The sequence below is a fragment of the Columba livia genome, chromosome W (assembly GCF_036013475.1).
Source record: "Columba livia isolate bColLiv1 breed racing homer chromosome W, bColLiv1.pat.W.v2, whole genome shotgun sequence".
Classification (NCBI taxonomy): domain Eukaryota; kingdom Metazoa; phylum Chordata; class Aves; order Columbiformes; family Columbidae; genus Columba; species Columba livia.
The window spans coordinates 12,991,931-13,013,951 of NC_088641.1; the positions used below are offsets into that span (position 1 = coordinate 12,991,931).

At 41.8% G+C, this 22,021-nt stretch overlaps 1 protein-coding gene and 1 long non-coding RNA gene across 21 annotated transcripts in view; one reads left to right on the forward strand and one right to left on the reverse strand.

Annotated features, from left to right (window-relative positions):
* LOC135577122 (ceramide transfer protein-like) overlaps positions 1 to 22,021 on the forward strand; it is a 163,660-nt gene that overhangs the window by 52,084 nt on the left and 89,555 nt on the right. The window lies entirely within an intron of this gene.
* On the reverse strand, positions 9,158 to 10,371 carry LOC135577126 (uncharacterized). The gene is made up of 3 exons (XR_010468715.1): positions 10,183 to 10,371; positions 9,774 to 9,886; positions 9,158 to 9,317 (listed from the first exon to the last, which is right to left on the reverse strand). It is a non-coding gene; the product is annotated as an uncharacterized LOC135577126 (long non-coding RNA).

Sequence of the window (22,021 nt, forward strand, 5' to 3'; positions counted from 1 at the left end):
GGCACATCGCAAGAAGAGCCAGGGGCCACAAATGCATTGCAAAGAGCAAGTTTTATTTTAGTTATCTCTCTACCTGGGGATCTCCGAAGCCACACCTAAACTCCCAGGCAGAGGTGACACCAGTGGGGATGCAGGCGCTGGTCAGTTCAGCCCTGCTGGAAGATCACTGGGCCTGCTGAGCTCTCCTGTATTTCAAGGCTTCAGGCAGGCGCAGCCTCCCGCTCTTTCTCACAACAAAGCAGGAGTCTCAGGCATAGTGATAATGTGCCTAGGGTTTCTCACAGGCCTATGTTATCTAACACAGAGGTTCTACTCATCAAGCACACAAGGTCAGTAAAACAATTAGTGTGATGTATGTGCTTTTTCTACAGACAGGTGCAAGTCACTTGAGCGTATTTACATTTCACTAATCTCGCCAAATCTTCCACTATATCCCCATACACCTGGCTTCTATCAGGAATAGTGTGGCCAGCAGGACTAGGGAATTGATCATCCCCCTGTACTCGGCACTGGTGAGGCTGAACCTTGAATACTGTGTTCGGTTTTGGGCCCCTCACTACAAGAAGGACATTGAGGTGCTGGAGAGAGTTCAGAGAAGGGCAGCAAAGCTTGTGAAGGGTCTGGAGCACAGGTCTTATGAGGAGAGGCTGAGGTAGCTGGAGTTTAGCCTGGAGAAAAGGAGGCTGAGGGGAGACCTTATTGCTCTCTACAACTACCTGAAAAGAGATTTTAGTGAGGTGGGTGTTAGTCTCTTCTCCCAAGAAGCAAGTGATAGGACAAGAGGAAATGGCCTCAGGTTGTGCTGGGGAGATTTAGATTGGATATTAGGAAAAAATTCTTCGTGGAAAGGTTTGTCAGGCATTGGAATAGGCTGCCCAGGGAAGTGGTGGAATCACCATCCCTGGATGTGGGAACGATAGGACATGCAGTTCCAGCCACTTGGATGATAAAGGAAGATCAATATTAACATGACCATCTGGACAAATAATACTAACATGATTAATTTACAGCAATTAGTCAAACCATAAAGGGCCTTGGACAGGTTATACAGAAGTATGTTTTTTATGAGTGTAAGGAGTTATAGCCCAGACCGGTAAGAATGATATCTCGGGCCGGAAAACCACCTCCAGTATATATGATGTATAAATGTTGGGCCTGGGTGTGTGAATGAATGGGTCAGAACACTGCCCACAAGATATGCATGGGAACATGGCTGAAAACAGTCACAATATGAGTGTTGTTTGTTTGGAATAGTAATTATTGAAAAAAACATCCTATTTAACCTCTTGGTCCAGGCCCGTATCTGTAAACCTATAAATTGAGAACTGTTAATTAAAGGCAGCTCAGCTCTGTCTGGCTCTGCTCTCCCTGCTGAGACGACTTCTACCTGTGTTTGCGTCTCTGTCTGCCGTCTCCATGTGCATCGTTCTCCGTCGCCACACTTGAGGTGTTTAGAAGATTTGTAGATGAGGTTCTTAGGGACATGGTTTAGAGGTGGACTTGACAGTGTTAAAATTAATGGTTGGACTTGATCTTAAAGATCTTTTCCAACCAAAATGGTTCTGTGATTCTAATCTTGAAGTCTGCTTAGTGTGCTGCTTTCATGGGTATGGCAGGCCTCTTTTCTAGCTGCAGCTCCCCTGCTTTCATAGGATGGGAACTCTCCATTGCTGTCACTCAGTCTGAGTCCAGTATGTGCTGTAGTCTCTGACTGCTCAACAGTACTGCTGCAAAGCATGTCTTTGCTCTTAGGATAGAATATCCTGTCTGGGTGTTGCCTCATGGTTTTCTTGTGAAATCCGTATTGGACTGTTGGTGTTTGTACATCTTTTGGATCTTCAATGGCATACTGTAGTACATAGTATGAGATATAACAAAAAGACAGCTAATCAAATACAGAAATGACTTTAGGGGTACAGCAGTGTATGTGATTTCTATTCCTGTGTTTGTCCTATTAAAACTACAAAAGCGATACATGGTATTTCTGCATTCTCTGCATTGATATGAAGTTGCTTTGCTTCCTGCCAGATTAATAACTCAGCTTCTTCCTGTGCATGATGGGATTCCTAATGAGTTTAACTCAGTGATTTCTTATTCTAAGCTGATGTTTTTCCAGGTGGTATAATTCTGATTTTTTTTCTATGGCTAATATATAATGTCAGTGGATCTTGCAAATATTTTGCTACAAATGGATACATGAGAAGCATCATTTGCATTTTTCTGCAGGGGACACAGTTCTCTGGTTTAATTCCCACCAAGGTGACAACATGCACACTTCTGTTTCTAGTATCTCCTGTCCTGGAGTCTGATTGCACTAAACACAAGTTATGACTTTAATAAAGCTTAATGTTCTTCAGACTGTGTTCGAACAGGACAGGCAAATTGGTTATATCCTCATTTCTCACAGTGTGTATCTAAATCTGTTAACACCCCTTCACTAATCCCTGGAGCTTTTACATAGGATATCCACAGTCAATGGTAAATCGCTATAGGCAGTGGCTGTGTGAACATGCTGGTTTACAACTATTTCAGTCTTGTCCTCATTTCTTCTAATAATACAGTGCCATTCCATGTCTTTGATCAAAGTTTAGCTGTTTCAAGTGCACATTCGTTATATTCTAGATTTTGCTATTGCAGGTCATTGGATTTTCAGTGGGCAGTTGGGAATAGCATGTGTCAGAGGTGTGTTTGCATATAAACCAATACAGCATGACTTGATACTACATAGTAATTCTACATTATTAACAGGAAAATAACTGGATAAAATATTAATTAACAAATTAGGTACTGTAATATTATAGGGTAGTTGATTCCACACAAAAATTGCTAAAAATTATGTTAAGATGCAGGAGTGCTGATATAAAAAAAAATCTCTGCCAGGTGTGCAGATTCACCAGGTTCATTCTTGAGAACTGTGGGTTTCAAGTTTTAAATGTGGTTTAACTGCAAAAGTAACACATACAATATATGCTTGTTCCAAACTTAAAAAGGCAATTCTCCAATGAGAGGGCTTCTTTGCAGTGGATTAAACCAAGCTGATTTAAAAGTTTGCGTAGTGTGCTAGCAAGCTAATATTAAATTCTGCTTAGTGTGCTTCTGTTTTCACAGGTACAGTGGACTTCTACTTTAACCAAGGTTTGAAAAGACAAAATAATAATTGTTTAAAAGAAAAAGCAGTATTTGTTACATTTTGAAAGGCAAATATTCTAACATAAGATCTGAAGTGAAATATTTGGGTAGTAGCAAAGAATGTAAAAACACTTAACAGGCTTTTATATTTTTAATCCTATTTTCTTGGTAAGATTTTTCTATACGTGCAAATGTGCCATTCTAACAAAGTTTTTCTTTTTATTATTTGTTCATTCTTATATTAGAACGATTAGGTGTCCCATGTTTTGCCACCTAAAAAGATCATCACTATTTTGGTAGACATGAAGTGTTCTCATTTACTTGTTTGCAATAATGTTATCCTATATACTGTAAAAAATACAGCCAGTTGATGTAACTAAAAAAAAAATGGATTCTTATTGCTTAAGAATAACAGCAAGGAAAAAGACAAGACAACCTAGTCTGATGTTTCTGTTAGGTTTTGTCTGGATTTTGGAATTCAGAAAGGGAAACCAGAACTTTGTATTGTGAATTTTGGCTGTCCCTAATTCTTCAGGTTTGTGGATCTGACACGCGGAAACAACTTTACAACCTATAAAGTCATAAAACTTTACAACTCACAAAGTTATAAAGCAGGCATGTTTATTTCAACGTCAGGCGCAAGGGGGATCGTTCCACCGTTCATGCGCACCTTCTAACAATATGAGGTGTGTTTAAATACAGTAAGGTGTTACATATTCATAATGACCCCAGGAATGCCTATACATATTCATAACCTTTCCCTGCTTCTGATTAAAATGAGTCCCAGGTAATCATTTCCATAGTCTCCTCCTTGACTCCTCCCTGTTGCGCCTGTGCAGTGCCATCTGGTGGTCTTGAGGAGGGGTCTTTGGATGAAGGCTCCTTCAGCTTCATCACAGTGAACTTTTTACCTTTGGCTCATTATGTTGAATTGACTGGGACCCAAGCTGCCAAGTCGATTGAAACCAGACTGGCACCCCCTTTTGCTGTAAATCTTCGTTATCTTGTCTCCTCAAGTTTACAGCTAGGTGCAGTAGAACTTCTTATCTTGGCATTCGATGGGGTTCTGTTTTTCTTAACATAAGTTTACATAAAGCTCTAAACTAAGCATTTATTGTGTGGCTAAGCCTTAAAGTGTTAGTTCGTTAGTAGGCACCCATTATATGTTTAGTTAACCCTTAAAATGTTAGTTCCCTCTATCAGATCTACTTGGATTTTGTTTCAGGAAAAAAAAAAATGTTGCAAATTAAGTGAATTAGAGTTTGCCACATCTCTTGGGTTTTCAGTACATTTTAAATAAAATGTGTGATAAACAATGAAGTATAATGCTTTCTAATGCTTTCTCTAAGTTGTTCCACCCTAACAGATCTAGGACAGTTAATGATATTAACAAGAAAAAAAAAAAGTAACTTTAATGCTTATGCTTCCAAAGTGTCTTCAAAAATGACCTGTAGAGAAAAAAGGATCTTTATGCACTTTTATAATTGCATTGGGTGTATGTGGCAAGAACAGCCTCTGTGAGGCTGGGGCTGCTGTGCGCTGGACACAGCCAGTTTCAGCTGGCTCCAGTGGACCCACTGCAGGGCAAAGCTGAGCCCTCAGCTGCTGTGGTGGTGCCTGGGGGTAAATGGTTAAGAAAGGGCAAGAACGCTGTGCAGCTGTGTGAGAGAAAGAGGAGTGAGGAAAAAAGTGTGAGAAACAGCCCTGCGGTGAGAGCAGGAGCTCCATGCGCTGAGCAGAGATCCCCTGCAGCCCCTGGAGGAGGAAAGCACTGCGCAGCAGTCATTTCCCTGCAGCCTGTGGATAGGACCATGCCAGAGTGGATATCCACACTGCAGCCTGTGGAGGACCCCACACTGCAGCAGCAGGTGTATTCTGAAGGACTGCAGCCATGGAGAGGAGTCATGCTGGAGCAGGGGAAAAATTTGAGGCAGGAGTGGCAGAGTTGAAGTGTTATAAACTGACTGCAACCCCTCATCCCCCTGCACCCGTGTTTTTAGTTTTGTCTTTGTTTCTCACCATTCAACTCTGTTTTTAATTGGCAATAAATTAAAAGAGTTTTCATCAGATAGAGTCTGTTTTGCCTGTTATGGCAATTAAGTGATCTCCCTGTCTTTATCTTGACCCACAGCTTTTAATATTATTTTCTCCCCCCTGTACAGTTGAGGAAGGGGAGTGATAGAGAGGCTGGGTGTGGGTCTGGCAGCCAGCTAGGGTATACCCACCACAATAATCTAGAGAGTCATCATAGATATAGCTTGTGATTAATGTACTTGTTTGAAAGAAAGAAGAGACAAGGATTGTTCCTAAGGAGAGGCAGGATTTTGCTGCATGTACTCAAACACTGGGGAAGGAAGAGATCTCTCAAGGAAAATACAGTGATGATGCTTGTTCAGAGGCAATAACGTTAAGAGAGTATACAAGGAATAGATCATTTAGATGAGCAGTGTTCAGGCTGTATGCTGAAAATGAGCAGTGACTCCAGAAAGAAATACACTGACTTGACTAAATAAATTTCCTTAGTATTTAATAGGGCACAAGAGATCATGTTTTTAGACCTCCCTTGTCTGGTAGAATTCTTACTAAGCATAGTATTAATTGGTAAAACAGGTTTTACAAAATTCTCTTAAGGGAAAAAAGCCAAGTAAATCAAAATCCATTGCTTTACAAAATGTCTTTTCTAAAGCAATGATTTCTTACAATTTTGCAATAGCTCTATTAGAGGAAATAAAACAGCTAGTACTTAATATTTGCTTTCATTGTAAAATTACTCTTTTATGAATATAGTTCTCTTATGAGATCTTATGGCTGTGATAACTCAGTCTACAGAAAAGATAATAATCTGTTGTTCTAGCAGGATGAATGGGAAAATTTACATTAGAAGTTTAATGGAATATGGCTTAAATATGACTGGAATTTAGAAATTAAAAATAGAGTGAAATATCAAGAATTATATTCAGCAGCTGAACAGATTTGTGCATTTAACTGTGAGCAAAATCATTGTGCAGCTACACTAAAATTTTTTTAATATTGTATTATAAAATTACTTACTGGCATCACAAAAAATGGTATGTCAAAGCTTCAGGGATAGTTTTGTACTGCTGAATTAGGTGAGTAAAATGTCTTCCCTTGGTTTGTATATATTATTACAGTGTATAACACTGATGTATTGTAAGCTGCAGTTATCTTCATAGCAGTATATGGTATTGTTTTGTTGATAACTAACTGTGAACTGATGAAGCTAAGATCACGGCCTCTGTCACATTTATGCTAGTGCTGTTCTTGCCTGAGAGAGAACTAAAGAATGGTGTTTCTTGTTTTCTGAAGGCCTGTATTGTTTGTTTTGTCCTAGTGCCCTGCTCAGTATTTTCTTAATATTAAAAAAAAACTTTTAAAATTTTAAAATAACTTCATCGTAGATAAGTTAGTTCTGCAATGGGAATAGCAGCACAAGCACACTTAGTTGCAATGTACAGACTTTATTCAGATCTGCTATGAACTGCCCTGGTTTTCCTCTGCAGAGCAAAGAAGAAATACCATTTAGAGTAGTGAGAGAGACTGGTTTAGCCTCCCCCCCCCACCGAGTACTCTTTAAGGTTATGAAGCATATAAAAACACTTAAAACCTTCCTGAATTATTTGCTTTAAGCACTTGAACCAGTATTTTTCAAGCAGATACTGCTCTGAAGCTTGTTTCATGAATACCTCAGCCTTGAGAGCTGTATAGCAGGAAGGATTTTGTGGCAGTGCAGTCAGCTATGACTCATGAGACCTTGAGCTGGCTACAGACTTCATCAGTAACTGCAGCCAAGTAAATGTTAATTCATGTAAACTGTCTGTTAAGAATTTAAGAGCTAGTATTAGTTGGTTTTATACAGAAAAATCTGGGACACTTGAATACTTGCAATTGTCTTTATTTCAGCGGGATTCTCTGTGGGTAACTTGGAAGAAAGCTTTGGGAAGCATACAGAAAGGATGTTTGGCAATGCCAGAGGCTTATTTCTTGCAGCGTATTCTTGCATGGAATTATTATTTAGCTGTTTATCTTCAAAATGCTGGCTCTAAAAGCAGCACACACAGTCTGCCTCTGCCACAGACTCGTAAAGTCTGCCAAACTCACCTTTGAAAACTCTGTTAAGGTTTTCAGGTGCTCCCATTCAGTGTCATGTCAGTCTGGGTTTTGTTGCCTGGTGCTCTCTCAATTTGTGTATGAGGCTGCTGAGGGGTGGGGGTGTTAGGAAAAAGCAGCTGAAGTTCTCCAACCCGCTTTAGGCCCTGAGGGTAGATAGTGACTCCTACTTGCTTTCTGCTTCCTTGTGCAACGGAAACATTCTTTCTTGCCTGTTTTGCTTCTGAAAGGACAGTAGGACATATCCTGGCCTCAATACAGGTCCTTAGCTTGTAACACGTGAAAATTGCAGTTTTTCCTGCAACGTCTTGTCAGGTAGCTGGCTAAGGGACTATACCATTTTATAATCTTATAATCCCCTCTGAGCATATGGAGGAAAGTGAATACTAAGCTAGAAACAGTGAACTTCAGATAAAAGGAGATCTAAATTAAATGAGGCGAGATCTCCAGAAAGAAAGGGAAGATAAATGGAAAAACTTATTGCAAGTGTAAGCAGAGGCTCAAACTAGTCGGAGGAGGATGTTAGAAGAATAAAGGACAGACCTGAGAAGGGGTGAATAATGCTTTGTGGTCTCTGCAGCTACAGAAAACAATAAAAGAATTTATAGCAAGAGGGTAAACCAAGGAAGTTTTCCCAGAACTCAGTGGGAAGGAAAATGTAACAAATCTGATACAAAAAATTATGTATGTCTGCCAAGTTATCAATGAAAATGAAATATTAACTTAATTGGTTGAGAAAAGGGTTAATTGGCAACAACTTGACTTGTTCTGGGTTAAGAAAACAACAGGTCATGTGATTCAGATGTTTTATTTGCTCTTGGTAAAATGCATATTAGAGAACTTGGGTTCAATGTTCAGTGAATTCAGGGTTCTTATGGTGGAGCCTGTTGTCCTACCCCACTCTGTGGGGTGAGGACAGAGTTAACTTTTGAATATCCTGTGCAGTAACCAGGAGTAAGGACAATTACTCAAGACGTTCAATTAAATAATGAATTTACTAAAAACTCAGTGGAATTACAGTGAATAGTGGCTTGGGAAAAGTTTGTAACTATATCAAGACTTCAAGAACAAAATTCACAACAATATTACACTTATGTGCCCAGAATAAAGTTACAAAGAGAGAAAAAAGAGAGATGATGATACCAGAAGAAAGGTAAGATTTCACCACTTCAAGGGTTTGTCAATCCAGTGAGGATCTCTATAGCTTTTTTGGTGGTGGGTGCAATGCAACTTCACTCCTAGTGTCCTGAGTGAGAAGGTTTTTATACTTTAGTTAATTCACATGCAAGATAGGAGAGGGTGGCTCATCTCCCCCCTCTGCTCACTCCTCATGCTAATTAAGGAGATTGTTCCAGAAATGGGTTAGTGGTCCAAGAAATAGGTCAGTGGTCTCAGAAGTGAGTTGGTTGGTGTCAGGGTTTAAGGCAAGGCAGCAATAAACCGTGGCAGACGCTCTCTGTTACCCCCTTACCTTCCGCCACCCCTTCCTTTAGATCGGAAAGATGATAGGAAGATAAGGAGGAAGGGAGACTTAGACTTCAAGTTGGAAGGTTTTAAAGGGTTTTACTAATGCTACTAATAAATAGAGAATATATACAAAATATACAAAACCAATCTTGAATGCTCATTATGGAGTTGGTGTCACTCCAGCAGCAGCGGATCTGGGTGTGCGGAGCTGGTGTGGCTCCAGCAGGTGCAGCTCAGGCCCCTGGAAGTCATGGGCGGGACTTCACAGCAAACTGGAAACTGGTTGCAGGGATTACAGGGCCTCGGGCCTAGCATCACAGGCATGCAGAGAGGGTCCTCTTTAGATGCTGGCCATGGTCAAAGAGAGCTTGACCCTCGTGATCATCCTCATATAGGGGTATGACGATTATGGGATGGAATACTCAGTTGGTCAGTTTAAGTCACCTATTCCATCTACCCCTCCTCAAACACACCCCTCTCACGACGGAACGTGGGAAAACTTATCAGTCTTTCTTGGCTACCATAGTAATAAATCTAAACATGAGCTTCTTCAGCATTCTGTTGGTCTTCTTATCAGCACTGAGTACAGCATCCTAGGAAAAATATGCAGGCAAAAACTCAGAAAAGTACAGCCACCTAGAAGAACTTAGCTGAAAGAAAAATCACTAGAAGAGAACTGGTCTTGTTTTTAACAAAACCAGGACAGTTGGTCCTCTAGGATTCGTTATTTCCTCTAGCTGATCAGTGATTGCTGAATGACCCTGCCTTTGTTCCAGCCCAATTAATGAGAGCTAAAGGAAAAGATACCTCTAATGAGGCTTTTGTTTTGCAAAGAATAGGAAGGCCTCATGGAAGAGACAGCATTAATGCCTTTATCTCAAAGACTGATGGTCTTTGTTTTGCAAAGAACAGGTTGGCCTCAAGGAAGACATAAGTCCTGTCTCCATAGCACTTATCTATTCCTTGTTGCCAGAAGTTGTGAAAACCAGCTGTTTAAGGCATAACAAGGTGCATACCATGTCCATCACACCACCCTGTGACTTAAATACCTGTTTTGCCTCATTGATGGTAGTGGTCCTTGCATCCAAACCATTTTTACCACCCTGTGGCTCAAACAGACATCCCGGGTGCTTCTTGGAGGTCATCTTCTAGAGTGGTGTTTCTTACATAGTGAACAGAAGGAATAAAGAGAGAAGAGGCAGAGGAAAGTAAGCAAGTAATCATACACTTAACAATGGCTATGTGTCACAGTCCATTCAGTGATGGACTCGTGATGGTTCGTTTACCTTGATCTCGAAGCGCAAAATTAAGGCAACCAAAATGCCAAGGGGTTATAATTCAATCAAACAGTGTTACTTTATTATTTTGTCCGTAAAGTGGCATGCGGTAGAGAGGGAGAAAAGGGGAAAGAAAAAAGAAAAAGGGAAAGAAAAAAGGTGGAAATGAGGATTTGGTTACCACCAGACGAGTTCCAAAGGCATCCCTCTGATCCCGTAGAGTCCTGTTGGTCTTGTGTCGTGATCCGGGATCCTCTGGTGGGAAGATCTTAACGATGTCCATTCAGGAGTCATCTTCTATGCTTCTTCACCCCCCCTCACTTCCATTGTTTGAGGCCAGTCTCCGCCTTTGTTTTGCAATCCAGGCTTAACTGCGTGGGCCCGAAAAGTCCCCACTCTGCTTGCCAGGACCCATCTGCACCTGCGTGGCCTCGCATTCAGGAGTCTCTTTCTGGTCCATTGGGTGACCTCAGGACCTTTGGCAAGCTTCTGGGCATGCTCTTCTTAGTTGGCCTTTGTTTCAGGGAGGAGGTGGGGGGCAGGTGTGACTGAGGTAGTGTTAGCAATCAGGACACATAACCACGGGCGTAGTTATATGTGGTGCTTTATTTCAGCGCTGGGAAACCAGGGGCTCGCACCCAAAGCTGGTTCCGACCACTGATTCAAACTTCACCATTTTATACAATTTGGTTACGTACGTATTCATTAAAGTTACAACGTGTATATTGCATATTCATTAGGTTACACAATTATTTCACAATATCATTTGCAACACCTTGGAACTACTCTAAGCATGCGCAGTGTCCTCTGGTGGTCGTTCAGGGGGTCTTCAGGATGAAGTAAGTAGTCTTCATCACTACTGTACTTTTCACCTTTTGTCACTGCACATGTGTACTTCGTGTAAAATTACACAAATTCTTGGATGATAGCAAATGTACCTTCTCAGCACTTTCAAGATAAGATAAAGACCTGCTGAGAACTAACAGAACAACTTTCAGTTCTCTAAAATATGAGCTCGTATACAACTTGCATAGCTTTTACGATAAAGTAGGAATCTTGGATATGGCCTACAGAATCAGAATAGCATTTATCAATGTCTTAACTAAAGGTACAGAGCAAGCATAAGGTAACCACGCTCGTGGTTCTGGGTAAGGACTATACAGGGGACAAGCTGAGACTTTCAGCCTTAGCAGCACAGCTTATAACACTGATATAGGCCTAAAATCCTAATTTCCTATTTTCCTACAACAGTGACACACGCTATCCAATGGTGTTTGTAACACACATGCTACAAAATTCAATTCAACTATAACATTTCCCCCCTTTGAAAATGCTTTTCTATTCCTAGACAATGCATTTTCACTACATTAACTACATTATGTCTTCCTTATAAGCTAGAGGGTTGTCAAAAGTGGATCTGCTAAGAACAGTAAAGATGCGGTTATTCCTGGCGTTTGATTGACTTATCTGATGCTTAATACAAGCATACAGCAAAAAGAAAAGAGCAACTATAATAGCAAGCAAAAATAAACTTTCCAATAACGAATATACCCATCCTCCCAGGTTCAGGTTCAATTTGCCTAGCAAGGCCCCAATCCAGCTCTGCTCTGCATCTTGTTTTTCCGCTTGCAGTTCCTTTTCTGTTTGGGTTAATTGGGAAATATCTTTCTCCACTTCAGAGGTTATGTTTGGGATATGAATGCAGCAGTGATCAACCCTATCCTTTAAATACCCACAAACCCCATTTTCTTTTAGCAACATTATATCAAGTGCCATTCTGTTCTGCAAAGTCATTTTGGTCGTAGCTTGCAATTGTATATTGAAATCTCGAAAACCCTTTTTGGTTATCCTTGCCAATCGATCCATCTGTCCAATTAATTTGTCAATCATTTCTTTGTTTCTATAGGCTGCAATTGGTGCAAAGAAAGATTCTAGTGCCCAGCCGAATTTAACACTACCTGATGGCTCGTGCCACACGTCATCTTCATCTATCTCTCGCTTGTGCCTAACTTGTAGGAGTTCTTGCCTATTCTTCAAGGGTGACCTCTTCCAAATGGGACATAGGGTTGGTAACCCCGAAGTAATCTCCCTTACAGGTCCTGCTATCGGTAAATGTGTTGTCCAAGTTCCATCACTTAAGGCCCAAACCAAATGTCCCACACTACCTATAGTTCCTCTACAATCTATCTTATCTCCATCAATGCCTATTTTGATTGCTTCCTTTGGATCCAATTGTTTCTGACAAATGCAACCTGCGGTTACTGCAACTTTAATGATGGACAGAGGTATTTCTTTCACATCTGTCTGGCAGGTCATCACTCGAGAGCAATTCCACCATGGTACTGTCACTCCTCTTGTTACATTGGTCCATCGTATACACCATGGAAATGCTTCACTATATTGATATTGCTGTACTATACTCAGCGTCCACATGTTATTCCATGATTCAGTTATGTTCTGATTATCCTGATCTTTACATTCCCAATAGGTCCGATTAACCTCTTCATATACTGTCTTTTTAGTCCAACTTTCTTTGAGAACTACCTTTCCTCTAAATTCCACTGTTTCGGGTCCTGTTTTTACCCATTTTTCAGTTGGCACTTGCTCCAGCCTAGTACGAGATTCACACACTATCTTACCAGTTTTACTCATTCTCGGTAAGGTTGTAGATATTATTCCCCATTGTATTGGGTCTTCGGCCGATTTCGGAATGGGAAGGCAAGCAGTGATGCTACTGGCATTTTGGGTTCGTGCAAAATCTCGAATTAATCCTATCATCAGATTCTCTGCCTGATTCTGTACACTCTGCACTACTTGCGGCATTTGAGCATCGTCACTATCTCCTATAGCCCTTCGTGTTTTGCATAATTGTTCTCCAGTGACTTTGCAAATCAGTGTGGCATACAGTCTAGGTACATAAACTACTATAAACACAAAACGGTAATAGAAGTTAGACATCCTGCGTTGTGATTTTAAGTGTGGTTGGACCCACTAGTTGTGATTGCCACCGTTTTGGGACTTTCTTCACTCGGGTGTAATGTATCCAGGAGTCTATTTCAGCAACCTTGATTGCGGTAAATGTAGTTAAAAGTACTTGATAAGGTCCGTCCCAACGTTCTTTTAAAGGATCTTCTCTCCAAGTCTTTATATACACCGTGTCTCCAGGCTCTATATCATGTACTGGATTCTCAAGTGCTAGTGGGCGATTCCACACTAATACAGATCTGAGCCGATTCAATGTCCTGCCAAGAGACAACACATAATTGTACACATCCTGATTACCTTTTACATGTACACTTGGATTCGGATTAGGTGCTTCATATGGTTTGCCATACAGAATCTCGTATGGGCTTACTGACATTCCGCTCCTGGGTTTAATCCTAATTCGCAATAACGCTATTGGTAAGGCCTGGGGCCATTGAATTTTTGCTTCCTGACAAATTTTGCTAAGCTGTCGTTTTAGCGTCTGATTCATTTTCTCCACCTGGCCACTAGACTGGGGTCTCCACGGGGTATGTAATTCCCATTTAATTCCCAAACATCTACTGACCTCCTTTACCACTTGAGCAACAAAATGTGGTCCCCTATCAGATGATATTCCCAATGGTACTCCAAATCTAGGAATTATTTCCTTCAATAACCATTTTACAGTTTCTTGTGCCTGGTTGGTGCGACAAGGGAAGGCTTCTGGCCATCCTGAAAAAGTGCATACCCCAACTAACAGATATTTGAATCCTCGGGTTTTGGGGAGTTCCACATAATCTATTTGCCAACAATCCCCTGGTTGTACACCTGTCCTAACTTTTCCCATATCTACTTTCCTTTTAACTAAAGGATTATTTCTCAAGCAAATTTCACACTTAGCTGTGATCGATTTTGCCATTGTTAACATCTGGACCGAGATAATTTGTTTTCTTAGATAAGTTACCAATGCTTCTGCACCCCAATGACATTTCTGGTGCTCTGCCTGAAGTATCCCTCTCATAATTGTGATTGGCACCACAATTTGTCCGTTGGCAGTTACATACCATGCAGAATTATCCTTGACGGCTTTTACTAGTCTTGCCAATTTCTCATCTTCTGTAGAATATTCAGGTGCCTTTGAAGGTGTAGGTAATAAATCAATTGCTCTTACCTTCTGGGAGACGAGACCCACCATCATCCAGACTCGTCGTGCCACTGATCGGGCTGTTTGATCAGCAAGTCGATTTCCTTCAATAATTTTCGATGTCCCACTCTGATGAGCTTTACAGTGCATGATGGCAACTAGTGATGGCTTTTGAATGGCATTAATCAAGTTCAATATTTCTTTTTGGTACTTGATGTTTGTTCCTTGGGAGGAGAGCAGTCCACGCTCTTTCCAAAGAGCTCCATGTACATGAACAACCCCGAATGCATATTTTGAGTCAGTCCAAATATTGACCTTTTTGTCTTCACTGAGTTCTAATGCCCTAGTTAGGGCTATCAACTCAGCTTTCTGTGCTGATGTGTTTGGTGGTAGGGATTTAGCTTCAATTATTGTTTTGGCAGTAGTAATCGCGTATCCTGCATACCACACTCCGCTTTCCACAAAACTACTGCCATCAGTAAAAAGCTCCCAATCCGTCTCCTCCAATGGGGTATCTTTCAGGTCAGGTCGACTTGCGTGGGTATATTCAATGACCTCCACACAATCATGTTCCAGATTTTCTTCTTCAGTCTCTGCGCTTAAAAACACAGCTGGATTCATTAGGTTAGTTGTTTTTAGGATAACATCATCCTGCTCTGTTAAAATTGCCTGATATTTCATCATCCTACTTGGGGAAAGCCAATGGCCCCCCTTTTGTTCCAATACAGTAGTCACCATATGGGATACAAACACTTCGATCTTTTTCCCCATAGTCAGTTTCCAGACTTCCTGAATTAATATCACGGTAGCAGCCACCGCCCGCAAGCACGTCGGCCATCCAGCACTTACCGGGTCAAGTTGTTTAGAGAAATAACCTACAGGCCTTTTCCAAGATCCCAGCCGTTGGGTTAATACCCCTAGAGCAAGGCTCTGTCATTCATGTACAAATAACTGAAAGTCTTTACTCAGATCAGGTAGGCCCAAAGCAGGCGCTTGCATTAAAGCCTGTTTCAACTTTTGAAAAGCTTCCTGTTGTGGCTTTTCCCACACCAAGGTCTTATTCTTCTGTGCCTCGTATAAAGGTTTGGCAATAAGCCCATAGTACATGATCCAGAGCCTGCACCATCCTGCCATTCCTAGAAAAGATCTTAATTCATGTAAGTTACGCGGTTCTGAAATTGCACAGATAGCATGTACACGGTTTATACCTAGTCTTCGCTGTCCTTGAGAAAGCTCGCATCCTAAATAGATCACAGTTGTGGATGCAATCTGAGCTTTATTTTTTGACACTTTTATCCATTCATTCCCAATTGATTCAATATTTCAGTTGTTACCTGAATGCAAAGTTCTTGGGTCTCAGCAGCAATCAGAATATCATCCACATATTGCAGCAACAAATACCATTGTCGAGGAATTTCGATATGGCCTCTTGTAGTCCATTCCTCAAGTTCTTTGGCTAGTTGATTTCTGAAGATTGTCGGACTATTCTTAAATCCTTGTGGAAGGCGTGTCCAGGTTAATTGGGCCTTTCTCCCATTGTGTGGATTCTCCCATTCGAAAGCGAATAGCTTTTTGCTTTCCTGGTCAAGGGGTATGCAGAAGAAGGCATCTTTTAAATCAAGTACTGTAAACCATTTATATTTTTCTTTCACAGATGTTAACAAGGTATACGGATTTGCAACTACTGGATGTATGTCCTTAGTGATCTGGTTTATTGCCCGTAAGTCTTGAACTAGTCGATAGCTACCGTCAGGTTTCTTTACTGGAAAAATTGGAGTATTATATTCTGATTCACATTCTTCTAAAATTCCATATTTCAAAAATTTCTCAATCAAAGATACTATTCCTAATCTGGCTTCCAATTTCAATGGGTACTGTCTTAATCGTACCGGTTCAGCACCTTCCTTCAGCTCTACTTTCACAGGTTTAGCTGCCTTTGACTTCCCAGGTATGTCAGTTTCCCATACCGTGGGAATCACTGCATCTTCTATTGCCTGTGGTATTTTTACAATTGGATTTTCCTTTAATAGTAAAATTTGTCCTACCTTTGACTCCGGAACTTTCATTACCAAATTTCCATCCTCAAACGTTATTGTGGCATCTAATTTAGTCAGCAAATCTCGTCCTAAAAGAGAAACTGGGCAATCTGGAACATATAAGAACTCATGGGTTAGTTCCTTTTCTCCAAAACACAAATCCAAAGGTTGCAGGAATGGCCGTACTTCCTCCTTCCCTGTGGCACCAACAATTGTAGCTTTGTGACCCACCGCCCCCTGTAAGGAATTTAATACAGAGTAAGTAGCCCCCGTGTCTACTAGAAATTTTACGTCCCGGTCTCCCACTTGTATTGTCACTAAGGGCTCCTTATTCTGGGTTTTTACTTCCGTGCCTTCATATAGTCAGCTGTTATTACTGTATTCCCCTAACACCATAGTCTGTACTGCATTTCCCGTCGCGTCGGACATCTGACCCACAGGGCTCCTAGCCGGGCATTCATTTTTCCAGTGTCCTTCTTGCTTACAATAGGTACATTGATTTATGCCAAGCCTCATGAGGGGTCTCAGGGGAGTTCCTTGGGCACTCCACGAACCACGTCCCCGACCTCCTCCTCGACTATTTCCAGCTCCCCTACCCCGGACTCCTACTCCCCTGCCTTGTCCCTGGATCAAAGCCAGCAAATTTTGCTGGTGGCGTCTCGATTGTTCTTTTTCTCTATTATTATAAACTTTCCAAGCTGTTTCTAACATTACGTCCAAATCCCTTAATTGTACACCCTCTAATTTCTGCAGCTTCTTCCGAATGTCATCTTGAGATTGCCCTAAGAAAATTAGAGCCAGCTGAGTTTTCGCTTGTTTCGTTTCTATGTCTAAATCCGTATATCTTTTGGCAGCTTCTTTCAATCTTTCTAAAAAGGCTGAGGGAGACTCATTCTTTTCCTGCCTTACATTATACAACTTTGACCAATTCATTTGCTTTGGCATAGCGGTTTGAACACCAATCAATAACCATTCCTGATATCTCCGGAGACGGCACAACCCGCCTCCTGTATTATAATTCCATCGGGGATCTTCCTTTGGAAAATTCTCATCAACATTGCCCTCTACTCTCCCAGTCCGGATATCTTCTCTCACCTTATCCCTTGCAGCCCGTACAACCTTTTCTGTGGAATCCATTAATGTATCTAAAATGACTTGTAAATCATCCCAATCAGGATTCTGCGTCTTAATTATCATCTTAATCACTTTTGCAACCTTATCTGGGTTTTCCCGATAAGGACCAGCCGACTGCTTCCAGATCACTAAATCCCCCGGCGAAAACGGGACTTTTACATAGACTGGTTCCCCCCCAACACCTACTGCCTGCCGCAGGGGTGCTATCACATTTGATGATCCTCCCCCCTTTTGCCCATCCTTTTCTTTTTCCCTATTTCTAGTTCGGTGAGATATTGGGGTTACGGTTATTCCTTTTACACCGGCTATTGCCTCTTTTTCATCACTTGATTCGTCATCACTATCAATGGGAAGGACAGGCGCGGAGGGTCTAATTGGTACCACTTCCTCAGAAGGCGCAACATCAAGACACAGTAAATCCGTCTTTGAATTATTACCACTGCTATTTTCTACAGCCAAACACGTCATACATTTCTTTTCCATTGCGCATCCTGTACACTTATTATTGCTGTTACTTTGCACTAACATTAACCCACAGCCCTCCCTCCAATCATGCTTTCGCTCGAGATAGAAGAAGAAATCGACATATGGAACTTCATCCCACTTGCCCTCTCTCTGGCAAAACCTCATTAATTCACCAATTATTTCATGGTTCAGAGTGCCCTCCGGCGGCCACTGCACTTCATTTGGTAATTTATACTCAGGCCACCAATGAGTGCAATACTCAATTAACTTCTTTTTATGCATAGACTGTCCAAACCCACCCTCTTTCCAATGTTTCAGTAAACAACTCAACGGCGATACCTTTGAATCAGACATACCGACACAGAAAGATAACACAGGAAACTTTACCAGAACAACAGTAAATACGGATCAGATCACTAATTTCACAGTGAATACAGACAAAATCACTAGAACTACAGACCAAGTGCTAAACAGCACAAATAACCAGACCAGGTGCACACAAATAACCAGACCAGGTGCCGAGCCTGCGGCACAAATAACCAGACCAGACCAGATGCTGAGCCTGCAGAGGTTTCCCTCTGTCTGACGGACAGCTGCCTAGGCAATACCACGGGAGCTCCCTGCCCAACCGAGCGTGGCTTTCGCCGCGTCTGACCGGCAGGCTACCAGATGCCTGACCAGCAGGCTACCAGACCAGAACCAGACCAGATGGGTACCCAACAATCCAGATAAACCCAGATAAAGCACCTTCTTACCAGTCAGAGGTCCGTCGTGAGCAGCAGAGGGTCGGTCGCGTCTGATGTGCTCCCCAAGAATACCTCGGTGCTAGCTGGAGCAGGATCAAGACGCGATCCACCTCAGCAATGCTCGCGAGGTCCCACCTGGGTCACCAAAATGTTAGCAATCAGGACACATAACCATGGGCGTAGTTATATGTGGTGCTTTATTTCAGCGCTGGGAAACCAGGGGCTCGCACCCAAAGCTGGTTCCGACCACTGATTCAAACTTCACCATTTTATACAATTTGGTTACATACATATTCATTAAAGTTACAACGTGTATATTGCATATTCATTAGGTTACACAATTACACTGCACATCACAGTATCACAGTATGTTTGGGATTGGAAGGGACCTCAAAAGATCATCTAGTCCAATCCCCCTGCTGGAGCAGGAACGCCTAGGTGAGGTCGCACAGGAACATGTCCAGGCGGGTTTTGAATGTCTCCAGAGAAGGAGACTCCACAACCTCCCTGGGCAGCCTGTTCCAGTGCTCTGTTACCCTTACTGAGAAGAAGTTTTTTCTCAAATTTAAGCGGAACCTCTTGTGTTCCAGCATGCGTACTTCGTGTAAAATTACACAAATTCTTGGATGATAGCAAATGTACCTTCTCAGCACTTTCAAGATAAGATAAAGACCTGCTGAGAACTAACAGAACTAACTTTCAGTTCTCTAAAATATGAGCTCGTATACAACTTGCATAGCTTTTACGATAAGGTAGGAATCTTGGATATGGCCTACAGAATCAGAATAGCATTTATCAATGTCTTAACTAAAGGTACAGAGCAAGCATAAGGTAACCACGCTCGTGGTTCTGGGTAAGGACTATACAGGGGACAAGCTGAGACTTTCAGCCTTAGCAGCACAGCTTATAACACTGATATAGGCCTAAAATCCTAATTTCCTATTTTCCTACAACAGTGACACACGCTATCCAATGGTGTTTGTAACACACATGCTACAAAATTCAATTTAACTATAACAGTAGCAGGTGAGAATTCATCTTCTGGACATCAGCTATTGTCCTTGGGTCAAAGAGACCTGTATAACACAATTCCTTTTAGGAGGTGGGGGCTAGTTTGGCTGAGGGAGCAGGCGAAGTCAATACAGCAGCCATTGTTACCGGTAGCCCCCTGGGTCGGAGAGACCTGTGCAACACAGTTCTTCTCTTCAGGCCTCTCTCTAAGTCATTGTCCTTATGTTCTTTCTGTCAGGGCCTCAGTTCTCTCAGTTCTCCTAGTCCCTGATGGCTATGTTTCAGGCAAATACTGTTCCATCTTCAGACCAACTCTTACACTATGCGAACCGTCAAAAGCAGTAATCCAACTGACACTGTTATTCCAATTTGTGCTAACCATTGTCCCCACCTGGTGAGTCCTAAAGAGCATAAAAGAGAGGTAAACCAGGTATTCAGGTGGGAATTCGTCGAACCAGTTTGTTGTTTGGAGTGTGTGTGAAACAGATCAAAGTCTGATCAGCAATTTCTTTCATCTTAGCACAAGCTTCTATAGAGGTAGTGGCATTATGAATAGTAATACAATATTCTCTGTTAGATTCAACATTCCGCAAACTTCATTTTCTTTAAGCAAAATCATATCTAGAGCTAAGTGATTCTGAAGTGTCATTTTCAATACCTGTTGGACTTGTAAATTTAATTCTCCAAAAGCATATCTAGTTCAATTTGTCAATACACGAACTTGCCAGGTTATGTTTTCTAGAACAAATTGATGTCATTTGAGAGTTTGATATAGAGCAAAGATATTTTCTAATACCAAAGATAAAGTTTGTTCTGTGGTATAATAATTGGGTATTTTAACTCCGTATGTTGCCCATTTGGGTTGTCTGGTTGGTTTCTTGGATTGTTGACGTGTCCGTCTCTGAGGGACGCTAAAATTAAACCCTCTGTCTGGGCAGAGTGAAGGTATTACTAGACCACACTGCAACCCTGCATGTTTCTCCAAGGTCAAATATGAATAAAATTTTCTATTTTAACATCCCCAAGCCAATACAAATGGTGCAGGATATACACTCATTTGGCAAGTCCAAGTATCAGTATAGTTTACAAGGTGCCTGAAGCCATGAGAGGAGTAACCCCGACACATACACATATCTCTTATCAGAACTTGTACACCTTGTAACAACTATGTTTCAGGTGGAATTCCAGGACCAGTGCTACAGTTAATGACTTTCTGACACTGAAAAATGTCAGAAACGTCCTGGTGAGGGGAATTTATATATTTTAAAGGCTTCAACATAGGGTTTTCTCATGACCACATCTATTGAATACTAGATAAATCCCTTTGTTCCGTTCCTAATTTATGGGGAAGTTATATACACCATGGGAGAGTTATATTCAAAGAATAATGATCCTCATAAAAGTTAGGTTACTTAAGAGGATGAAAAAAGGGGTCAAAAGGAAAAATGGAGCTAAGCAAGGTATAGTTGTCTCCCAAGAGGCTATAGTCTATTGGTAGGATCAACACAGTTTGGAACACAATGGCTCTTGAAGTCCCAATTTGGGATGTCTCAAAGGTAAAGTTTAATTGTTGGTGGAAGGTGTTAATCCTTCTTTCCTCAAAATTATCCCTTGAATTATACACAACAAAAAAGGTGTCGTTTAGTCTCAGGGTAATGTTTGGGACTCCGTACTGGAAAAAGGTCTCACAATAACCCTGTGTTAGGAGAGAATCTGCTCTCTTCTGAATACAGCCTGTTGTGCCATCCTTTATGTCCCAATCCCATTCCGTGGGTAAACATAGAGAGTCTCTAAAGTCTGATTTTTTTTGTTAGATCAAGAGTTCCATTCAACGGGGTAAAAAAAAAAAAAATCTCATCCCTTGCTCAGTAGACTGAGGAACAGGCATACATATTCCCTGAAAACTGCCAAGAACCAAAATCACATACACATGTTAAAAATATCCCCACGGCCCCTGCAAGAGCTGGAGGAAGTCATAGTCGGTGATTAGCAGAAGCAGTTGGGGAAGTAGCACGGGAGACAGATAAAGAAAAACATGATCAAAATAGCAACACGGCGCAAAACCCTCCTGCCGATGACTTTCCCCCTCTGCCACCCAGCGTGCTGCCACCACTGCCTCCGCTGTGTTCTGAGGCACCCACTACAGAATCACCAAATGCAAGCATAGAACCACAGTGGCCAGTGGCACGGCTGTATCCACCGCTTCCACCATCTACACCACTAAGTCCTCAGACTCCGATTACCTGCTGTGAACAATGTGAGGAGACGAATCAAAGTTTAGGAGACACCCAGCTGAAGGAACTGCTGCAGAGGTTGGAAGACCTACAAGCACAACTAGATGCTCCTGAGAAATCGGCACCCTTGCCTCCGCCACCAATTAGTGCTTCTTCGGAACCACCAATTTCCAGTCCATATGGTTCCTTTCCTGTCCCAGCTCCACCCACTGCAGTGCCTTTGAGATCGGGGTCAGGGGTGGAGGGAGAGGCAGGGGTTAAGTGGAAGGGGATTGTGCGTGATGCT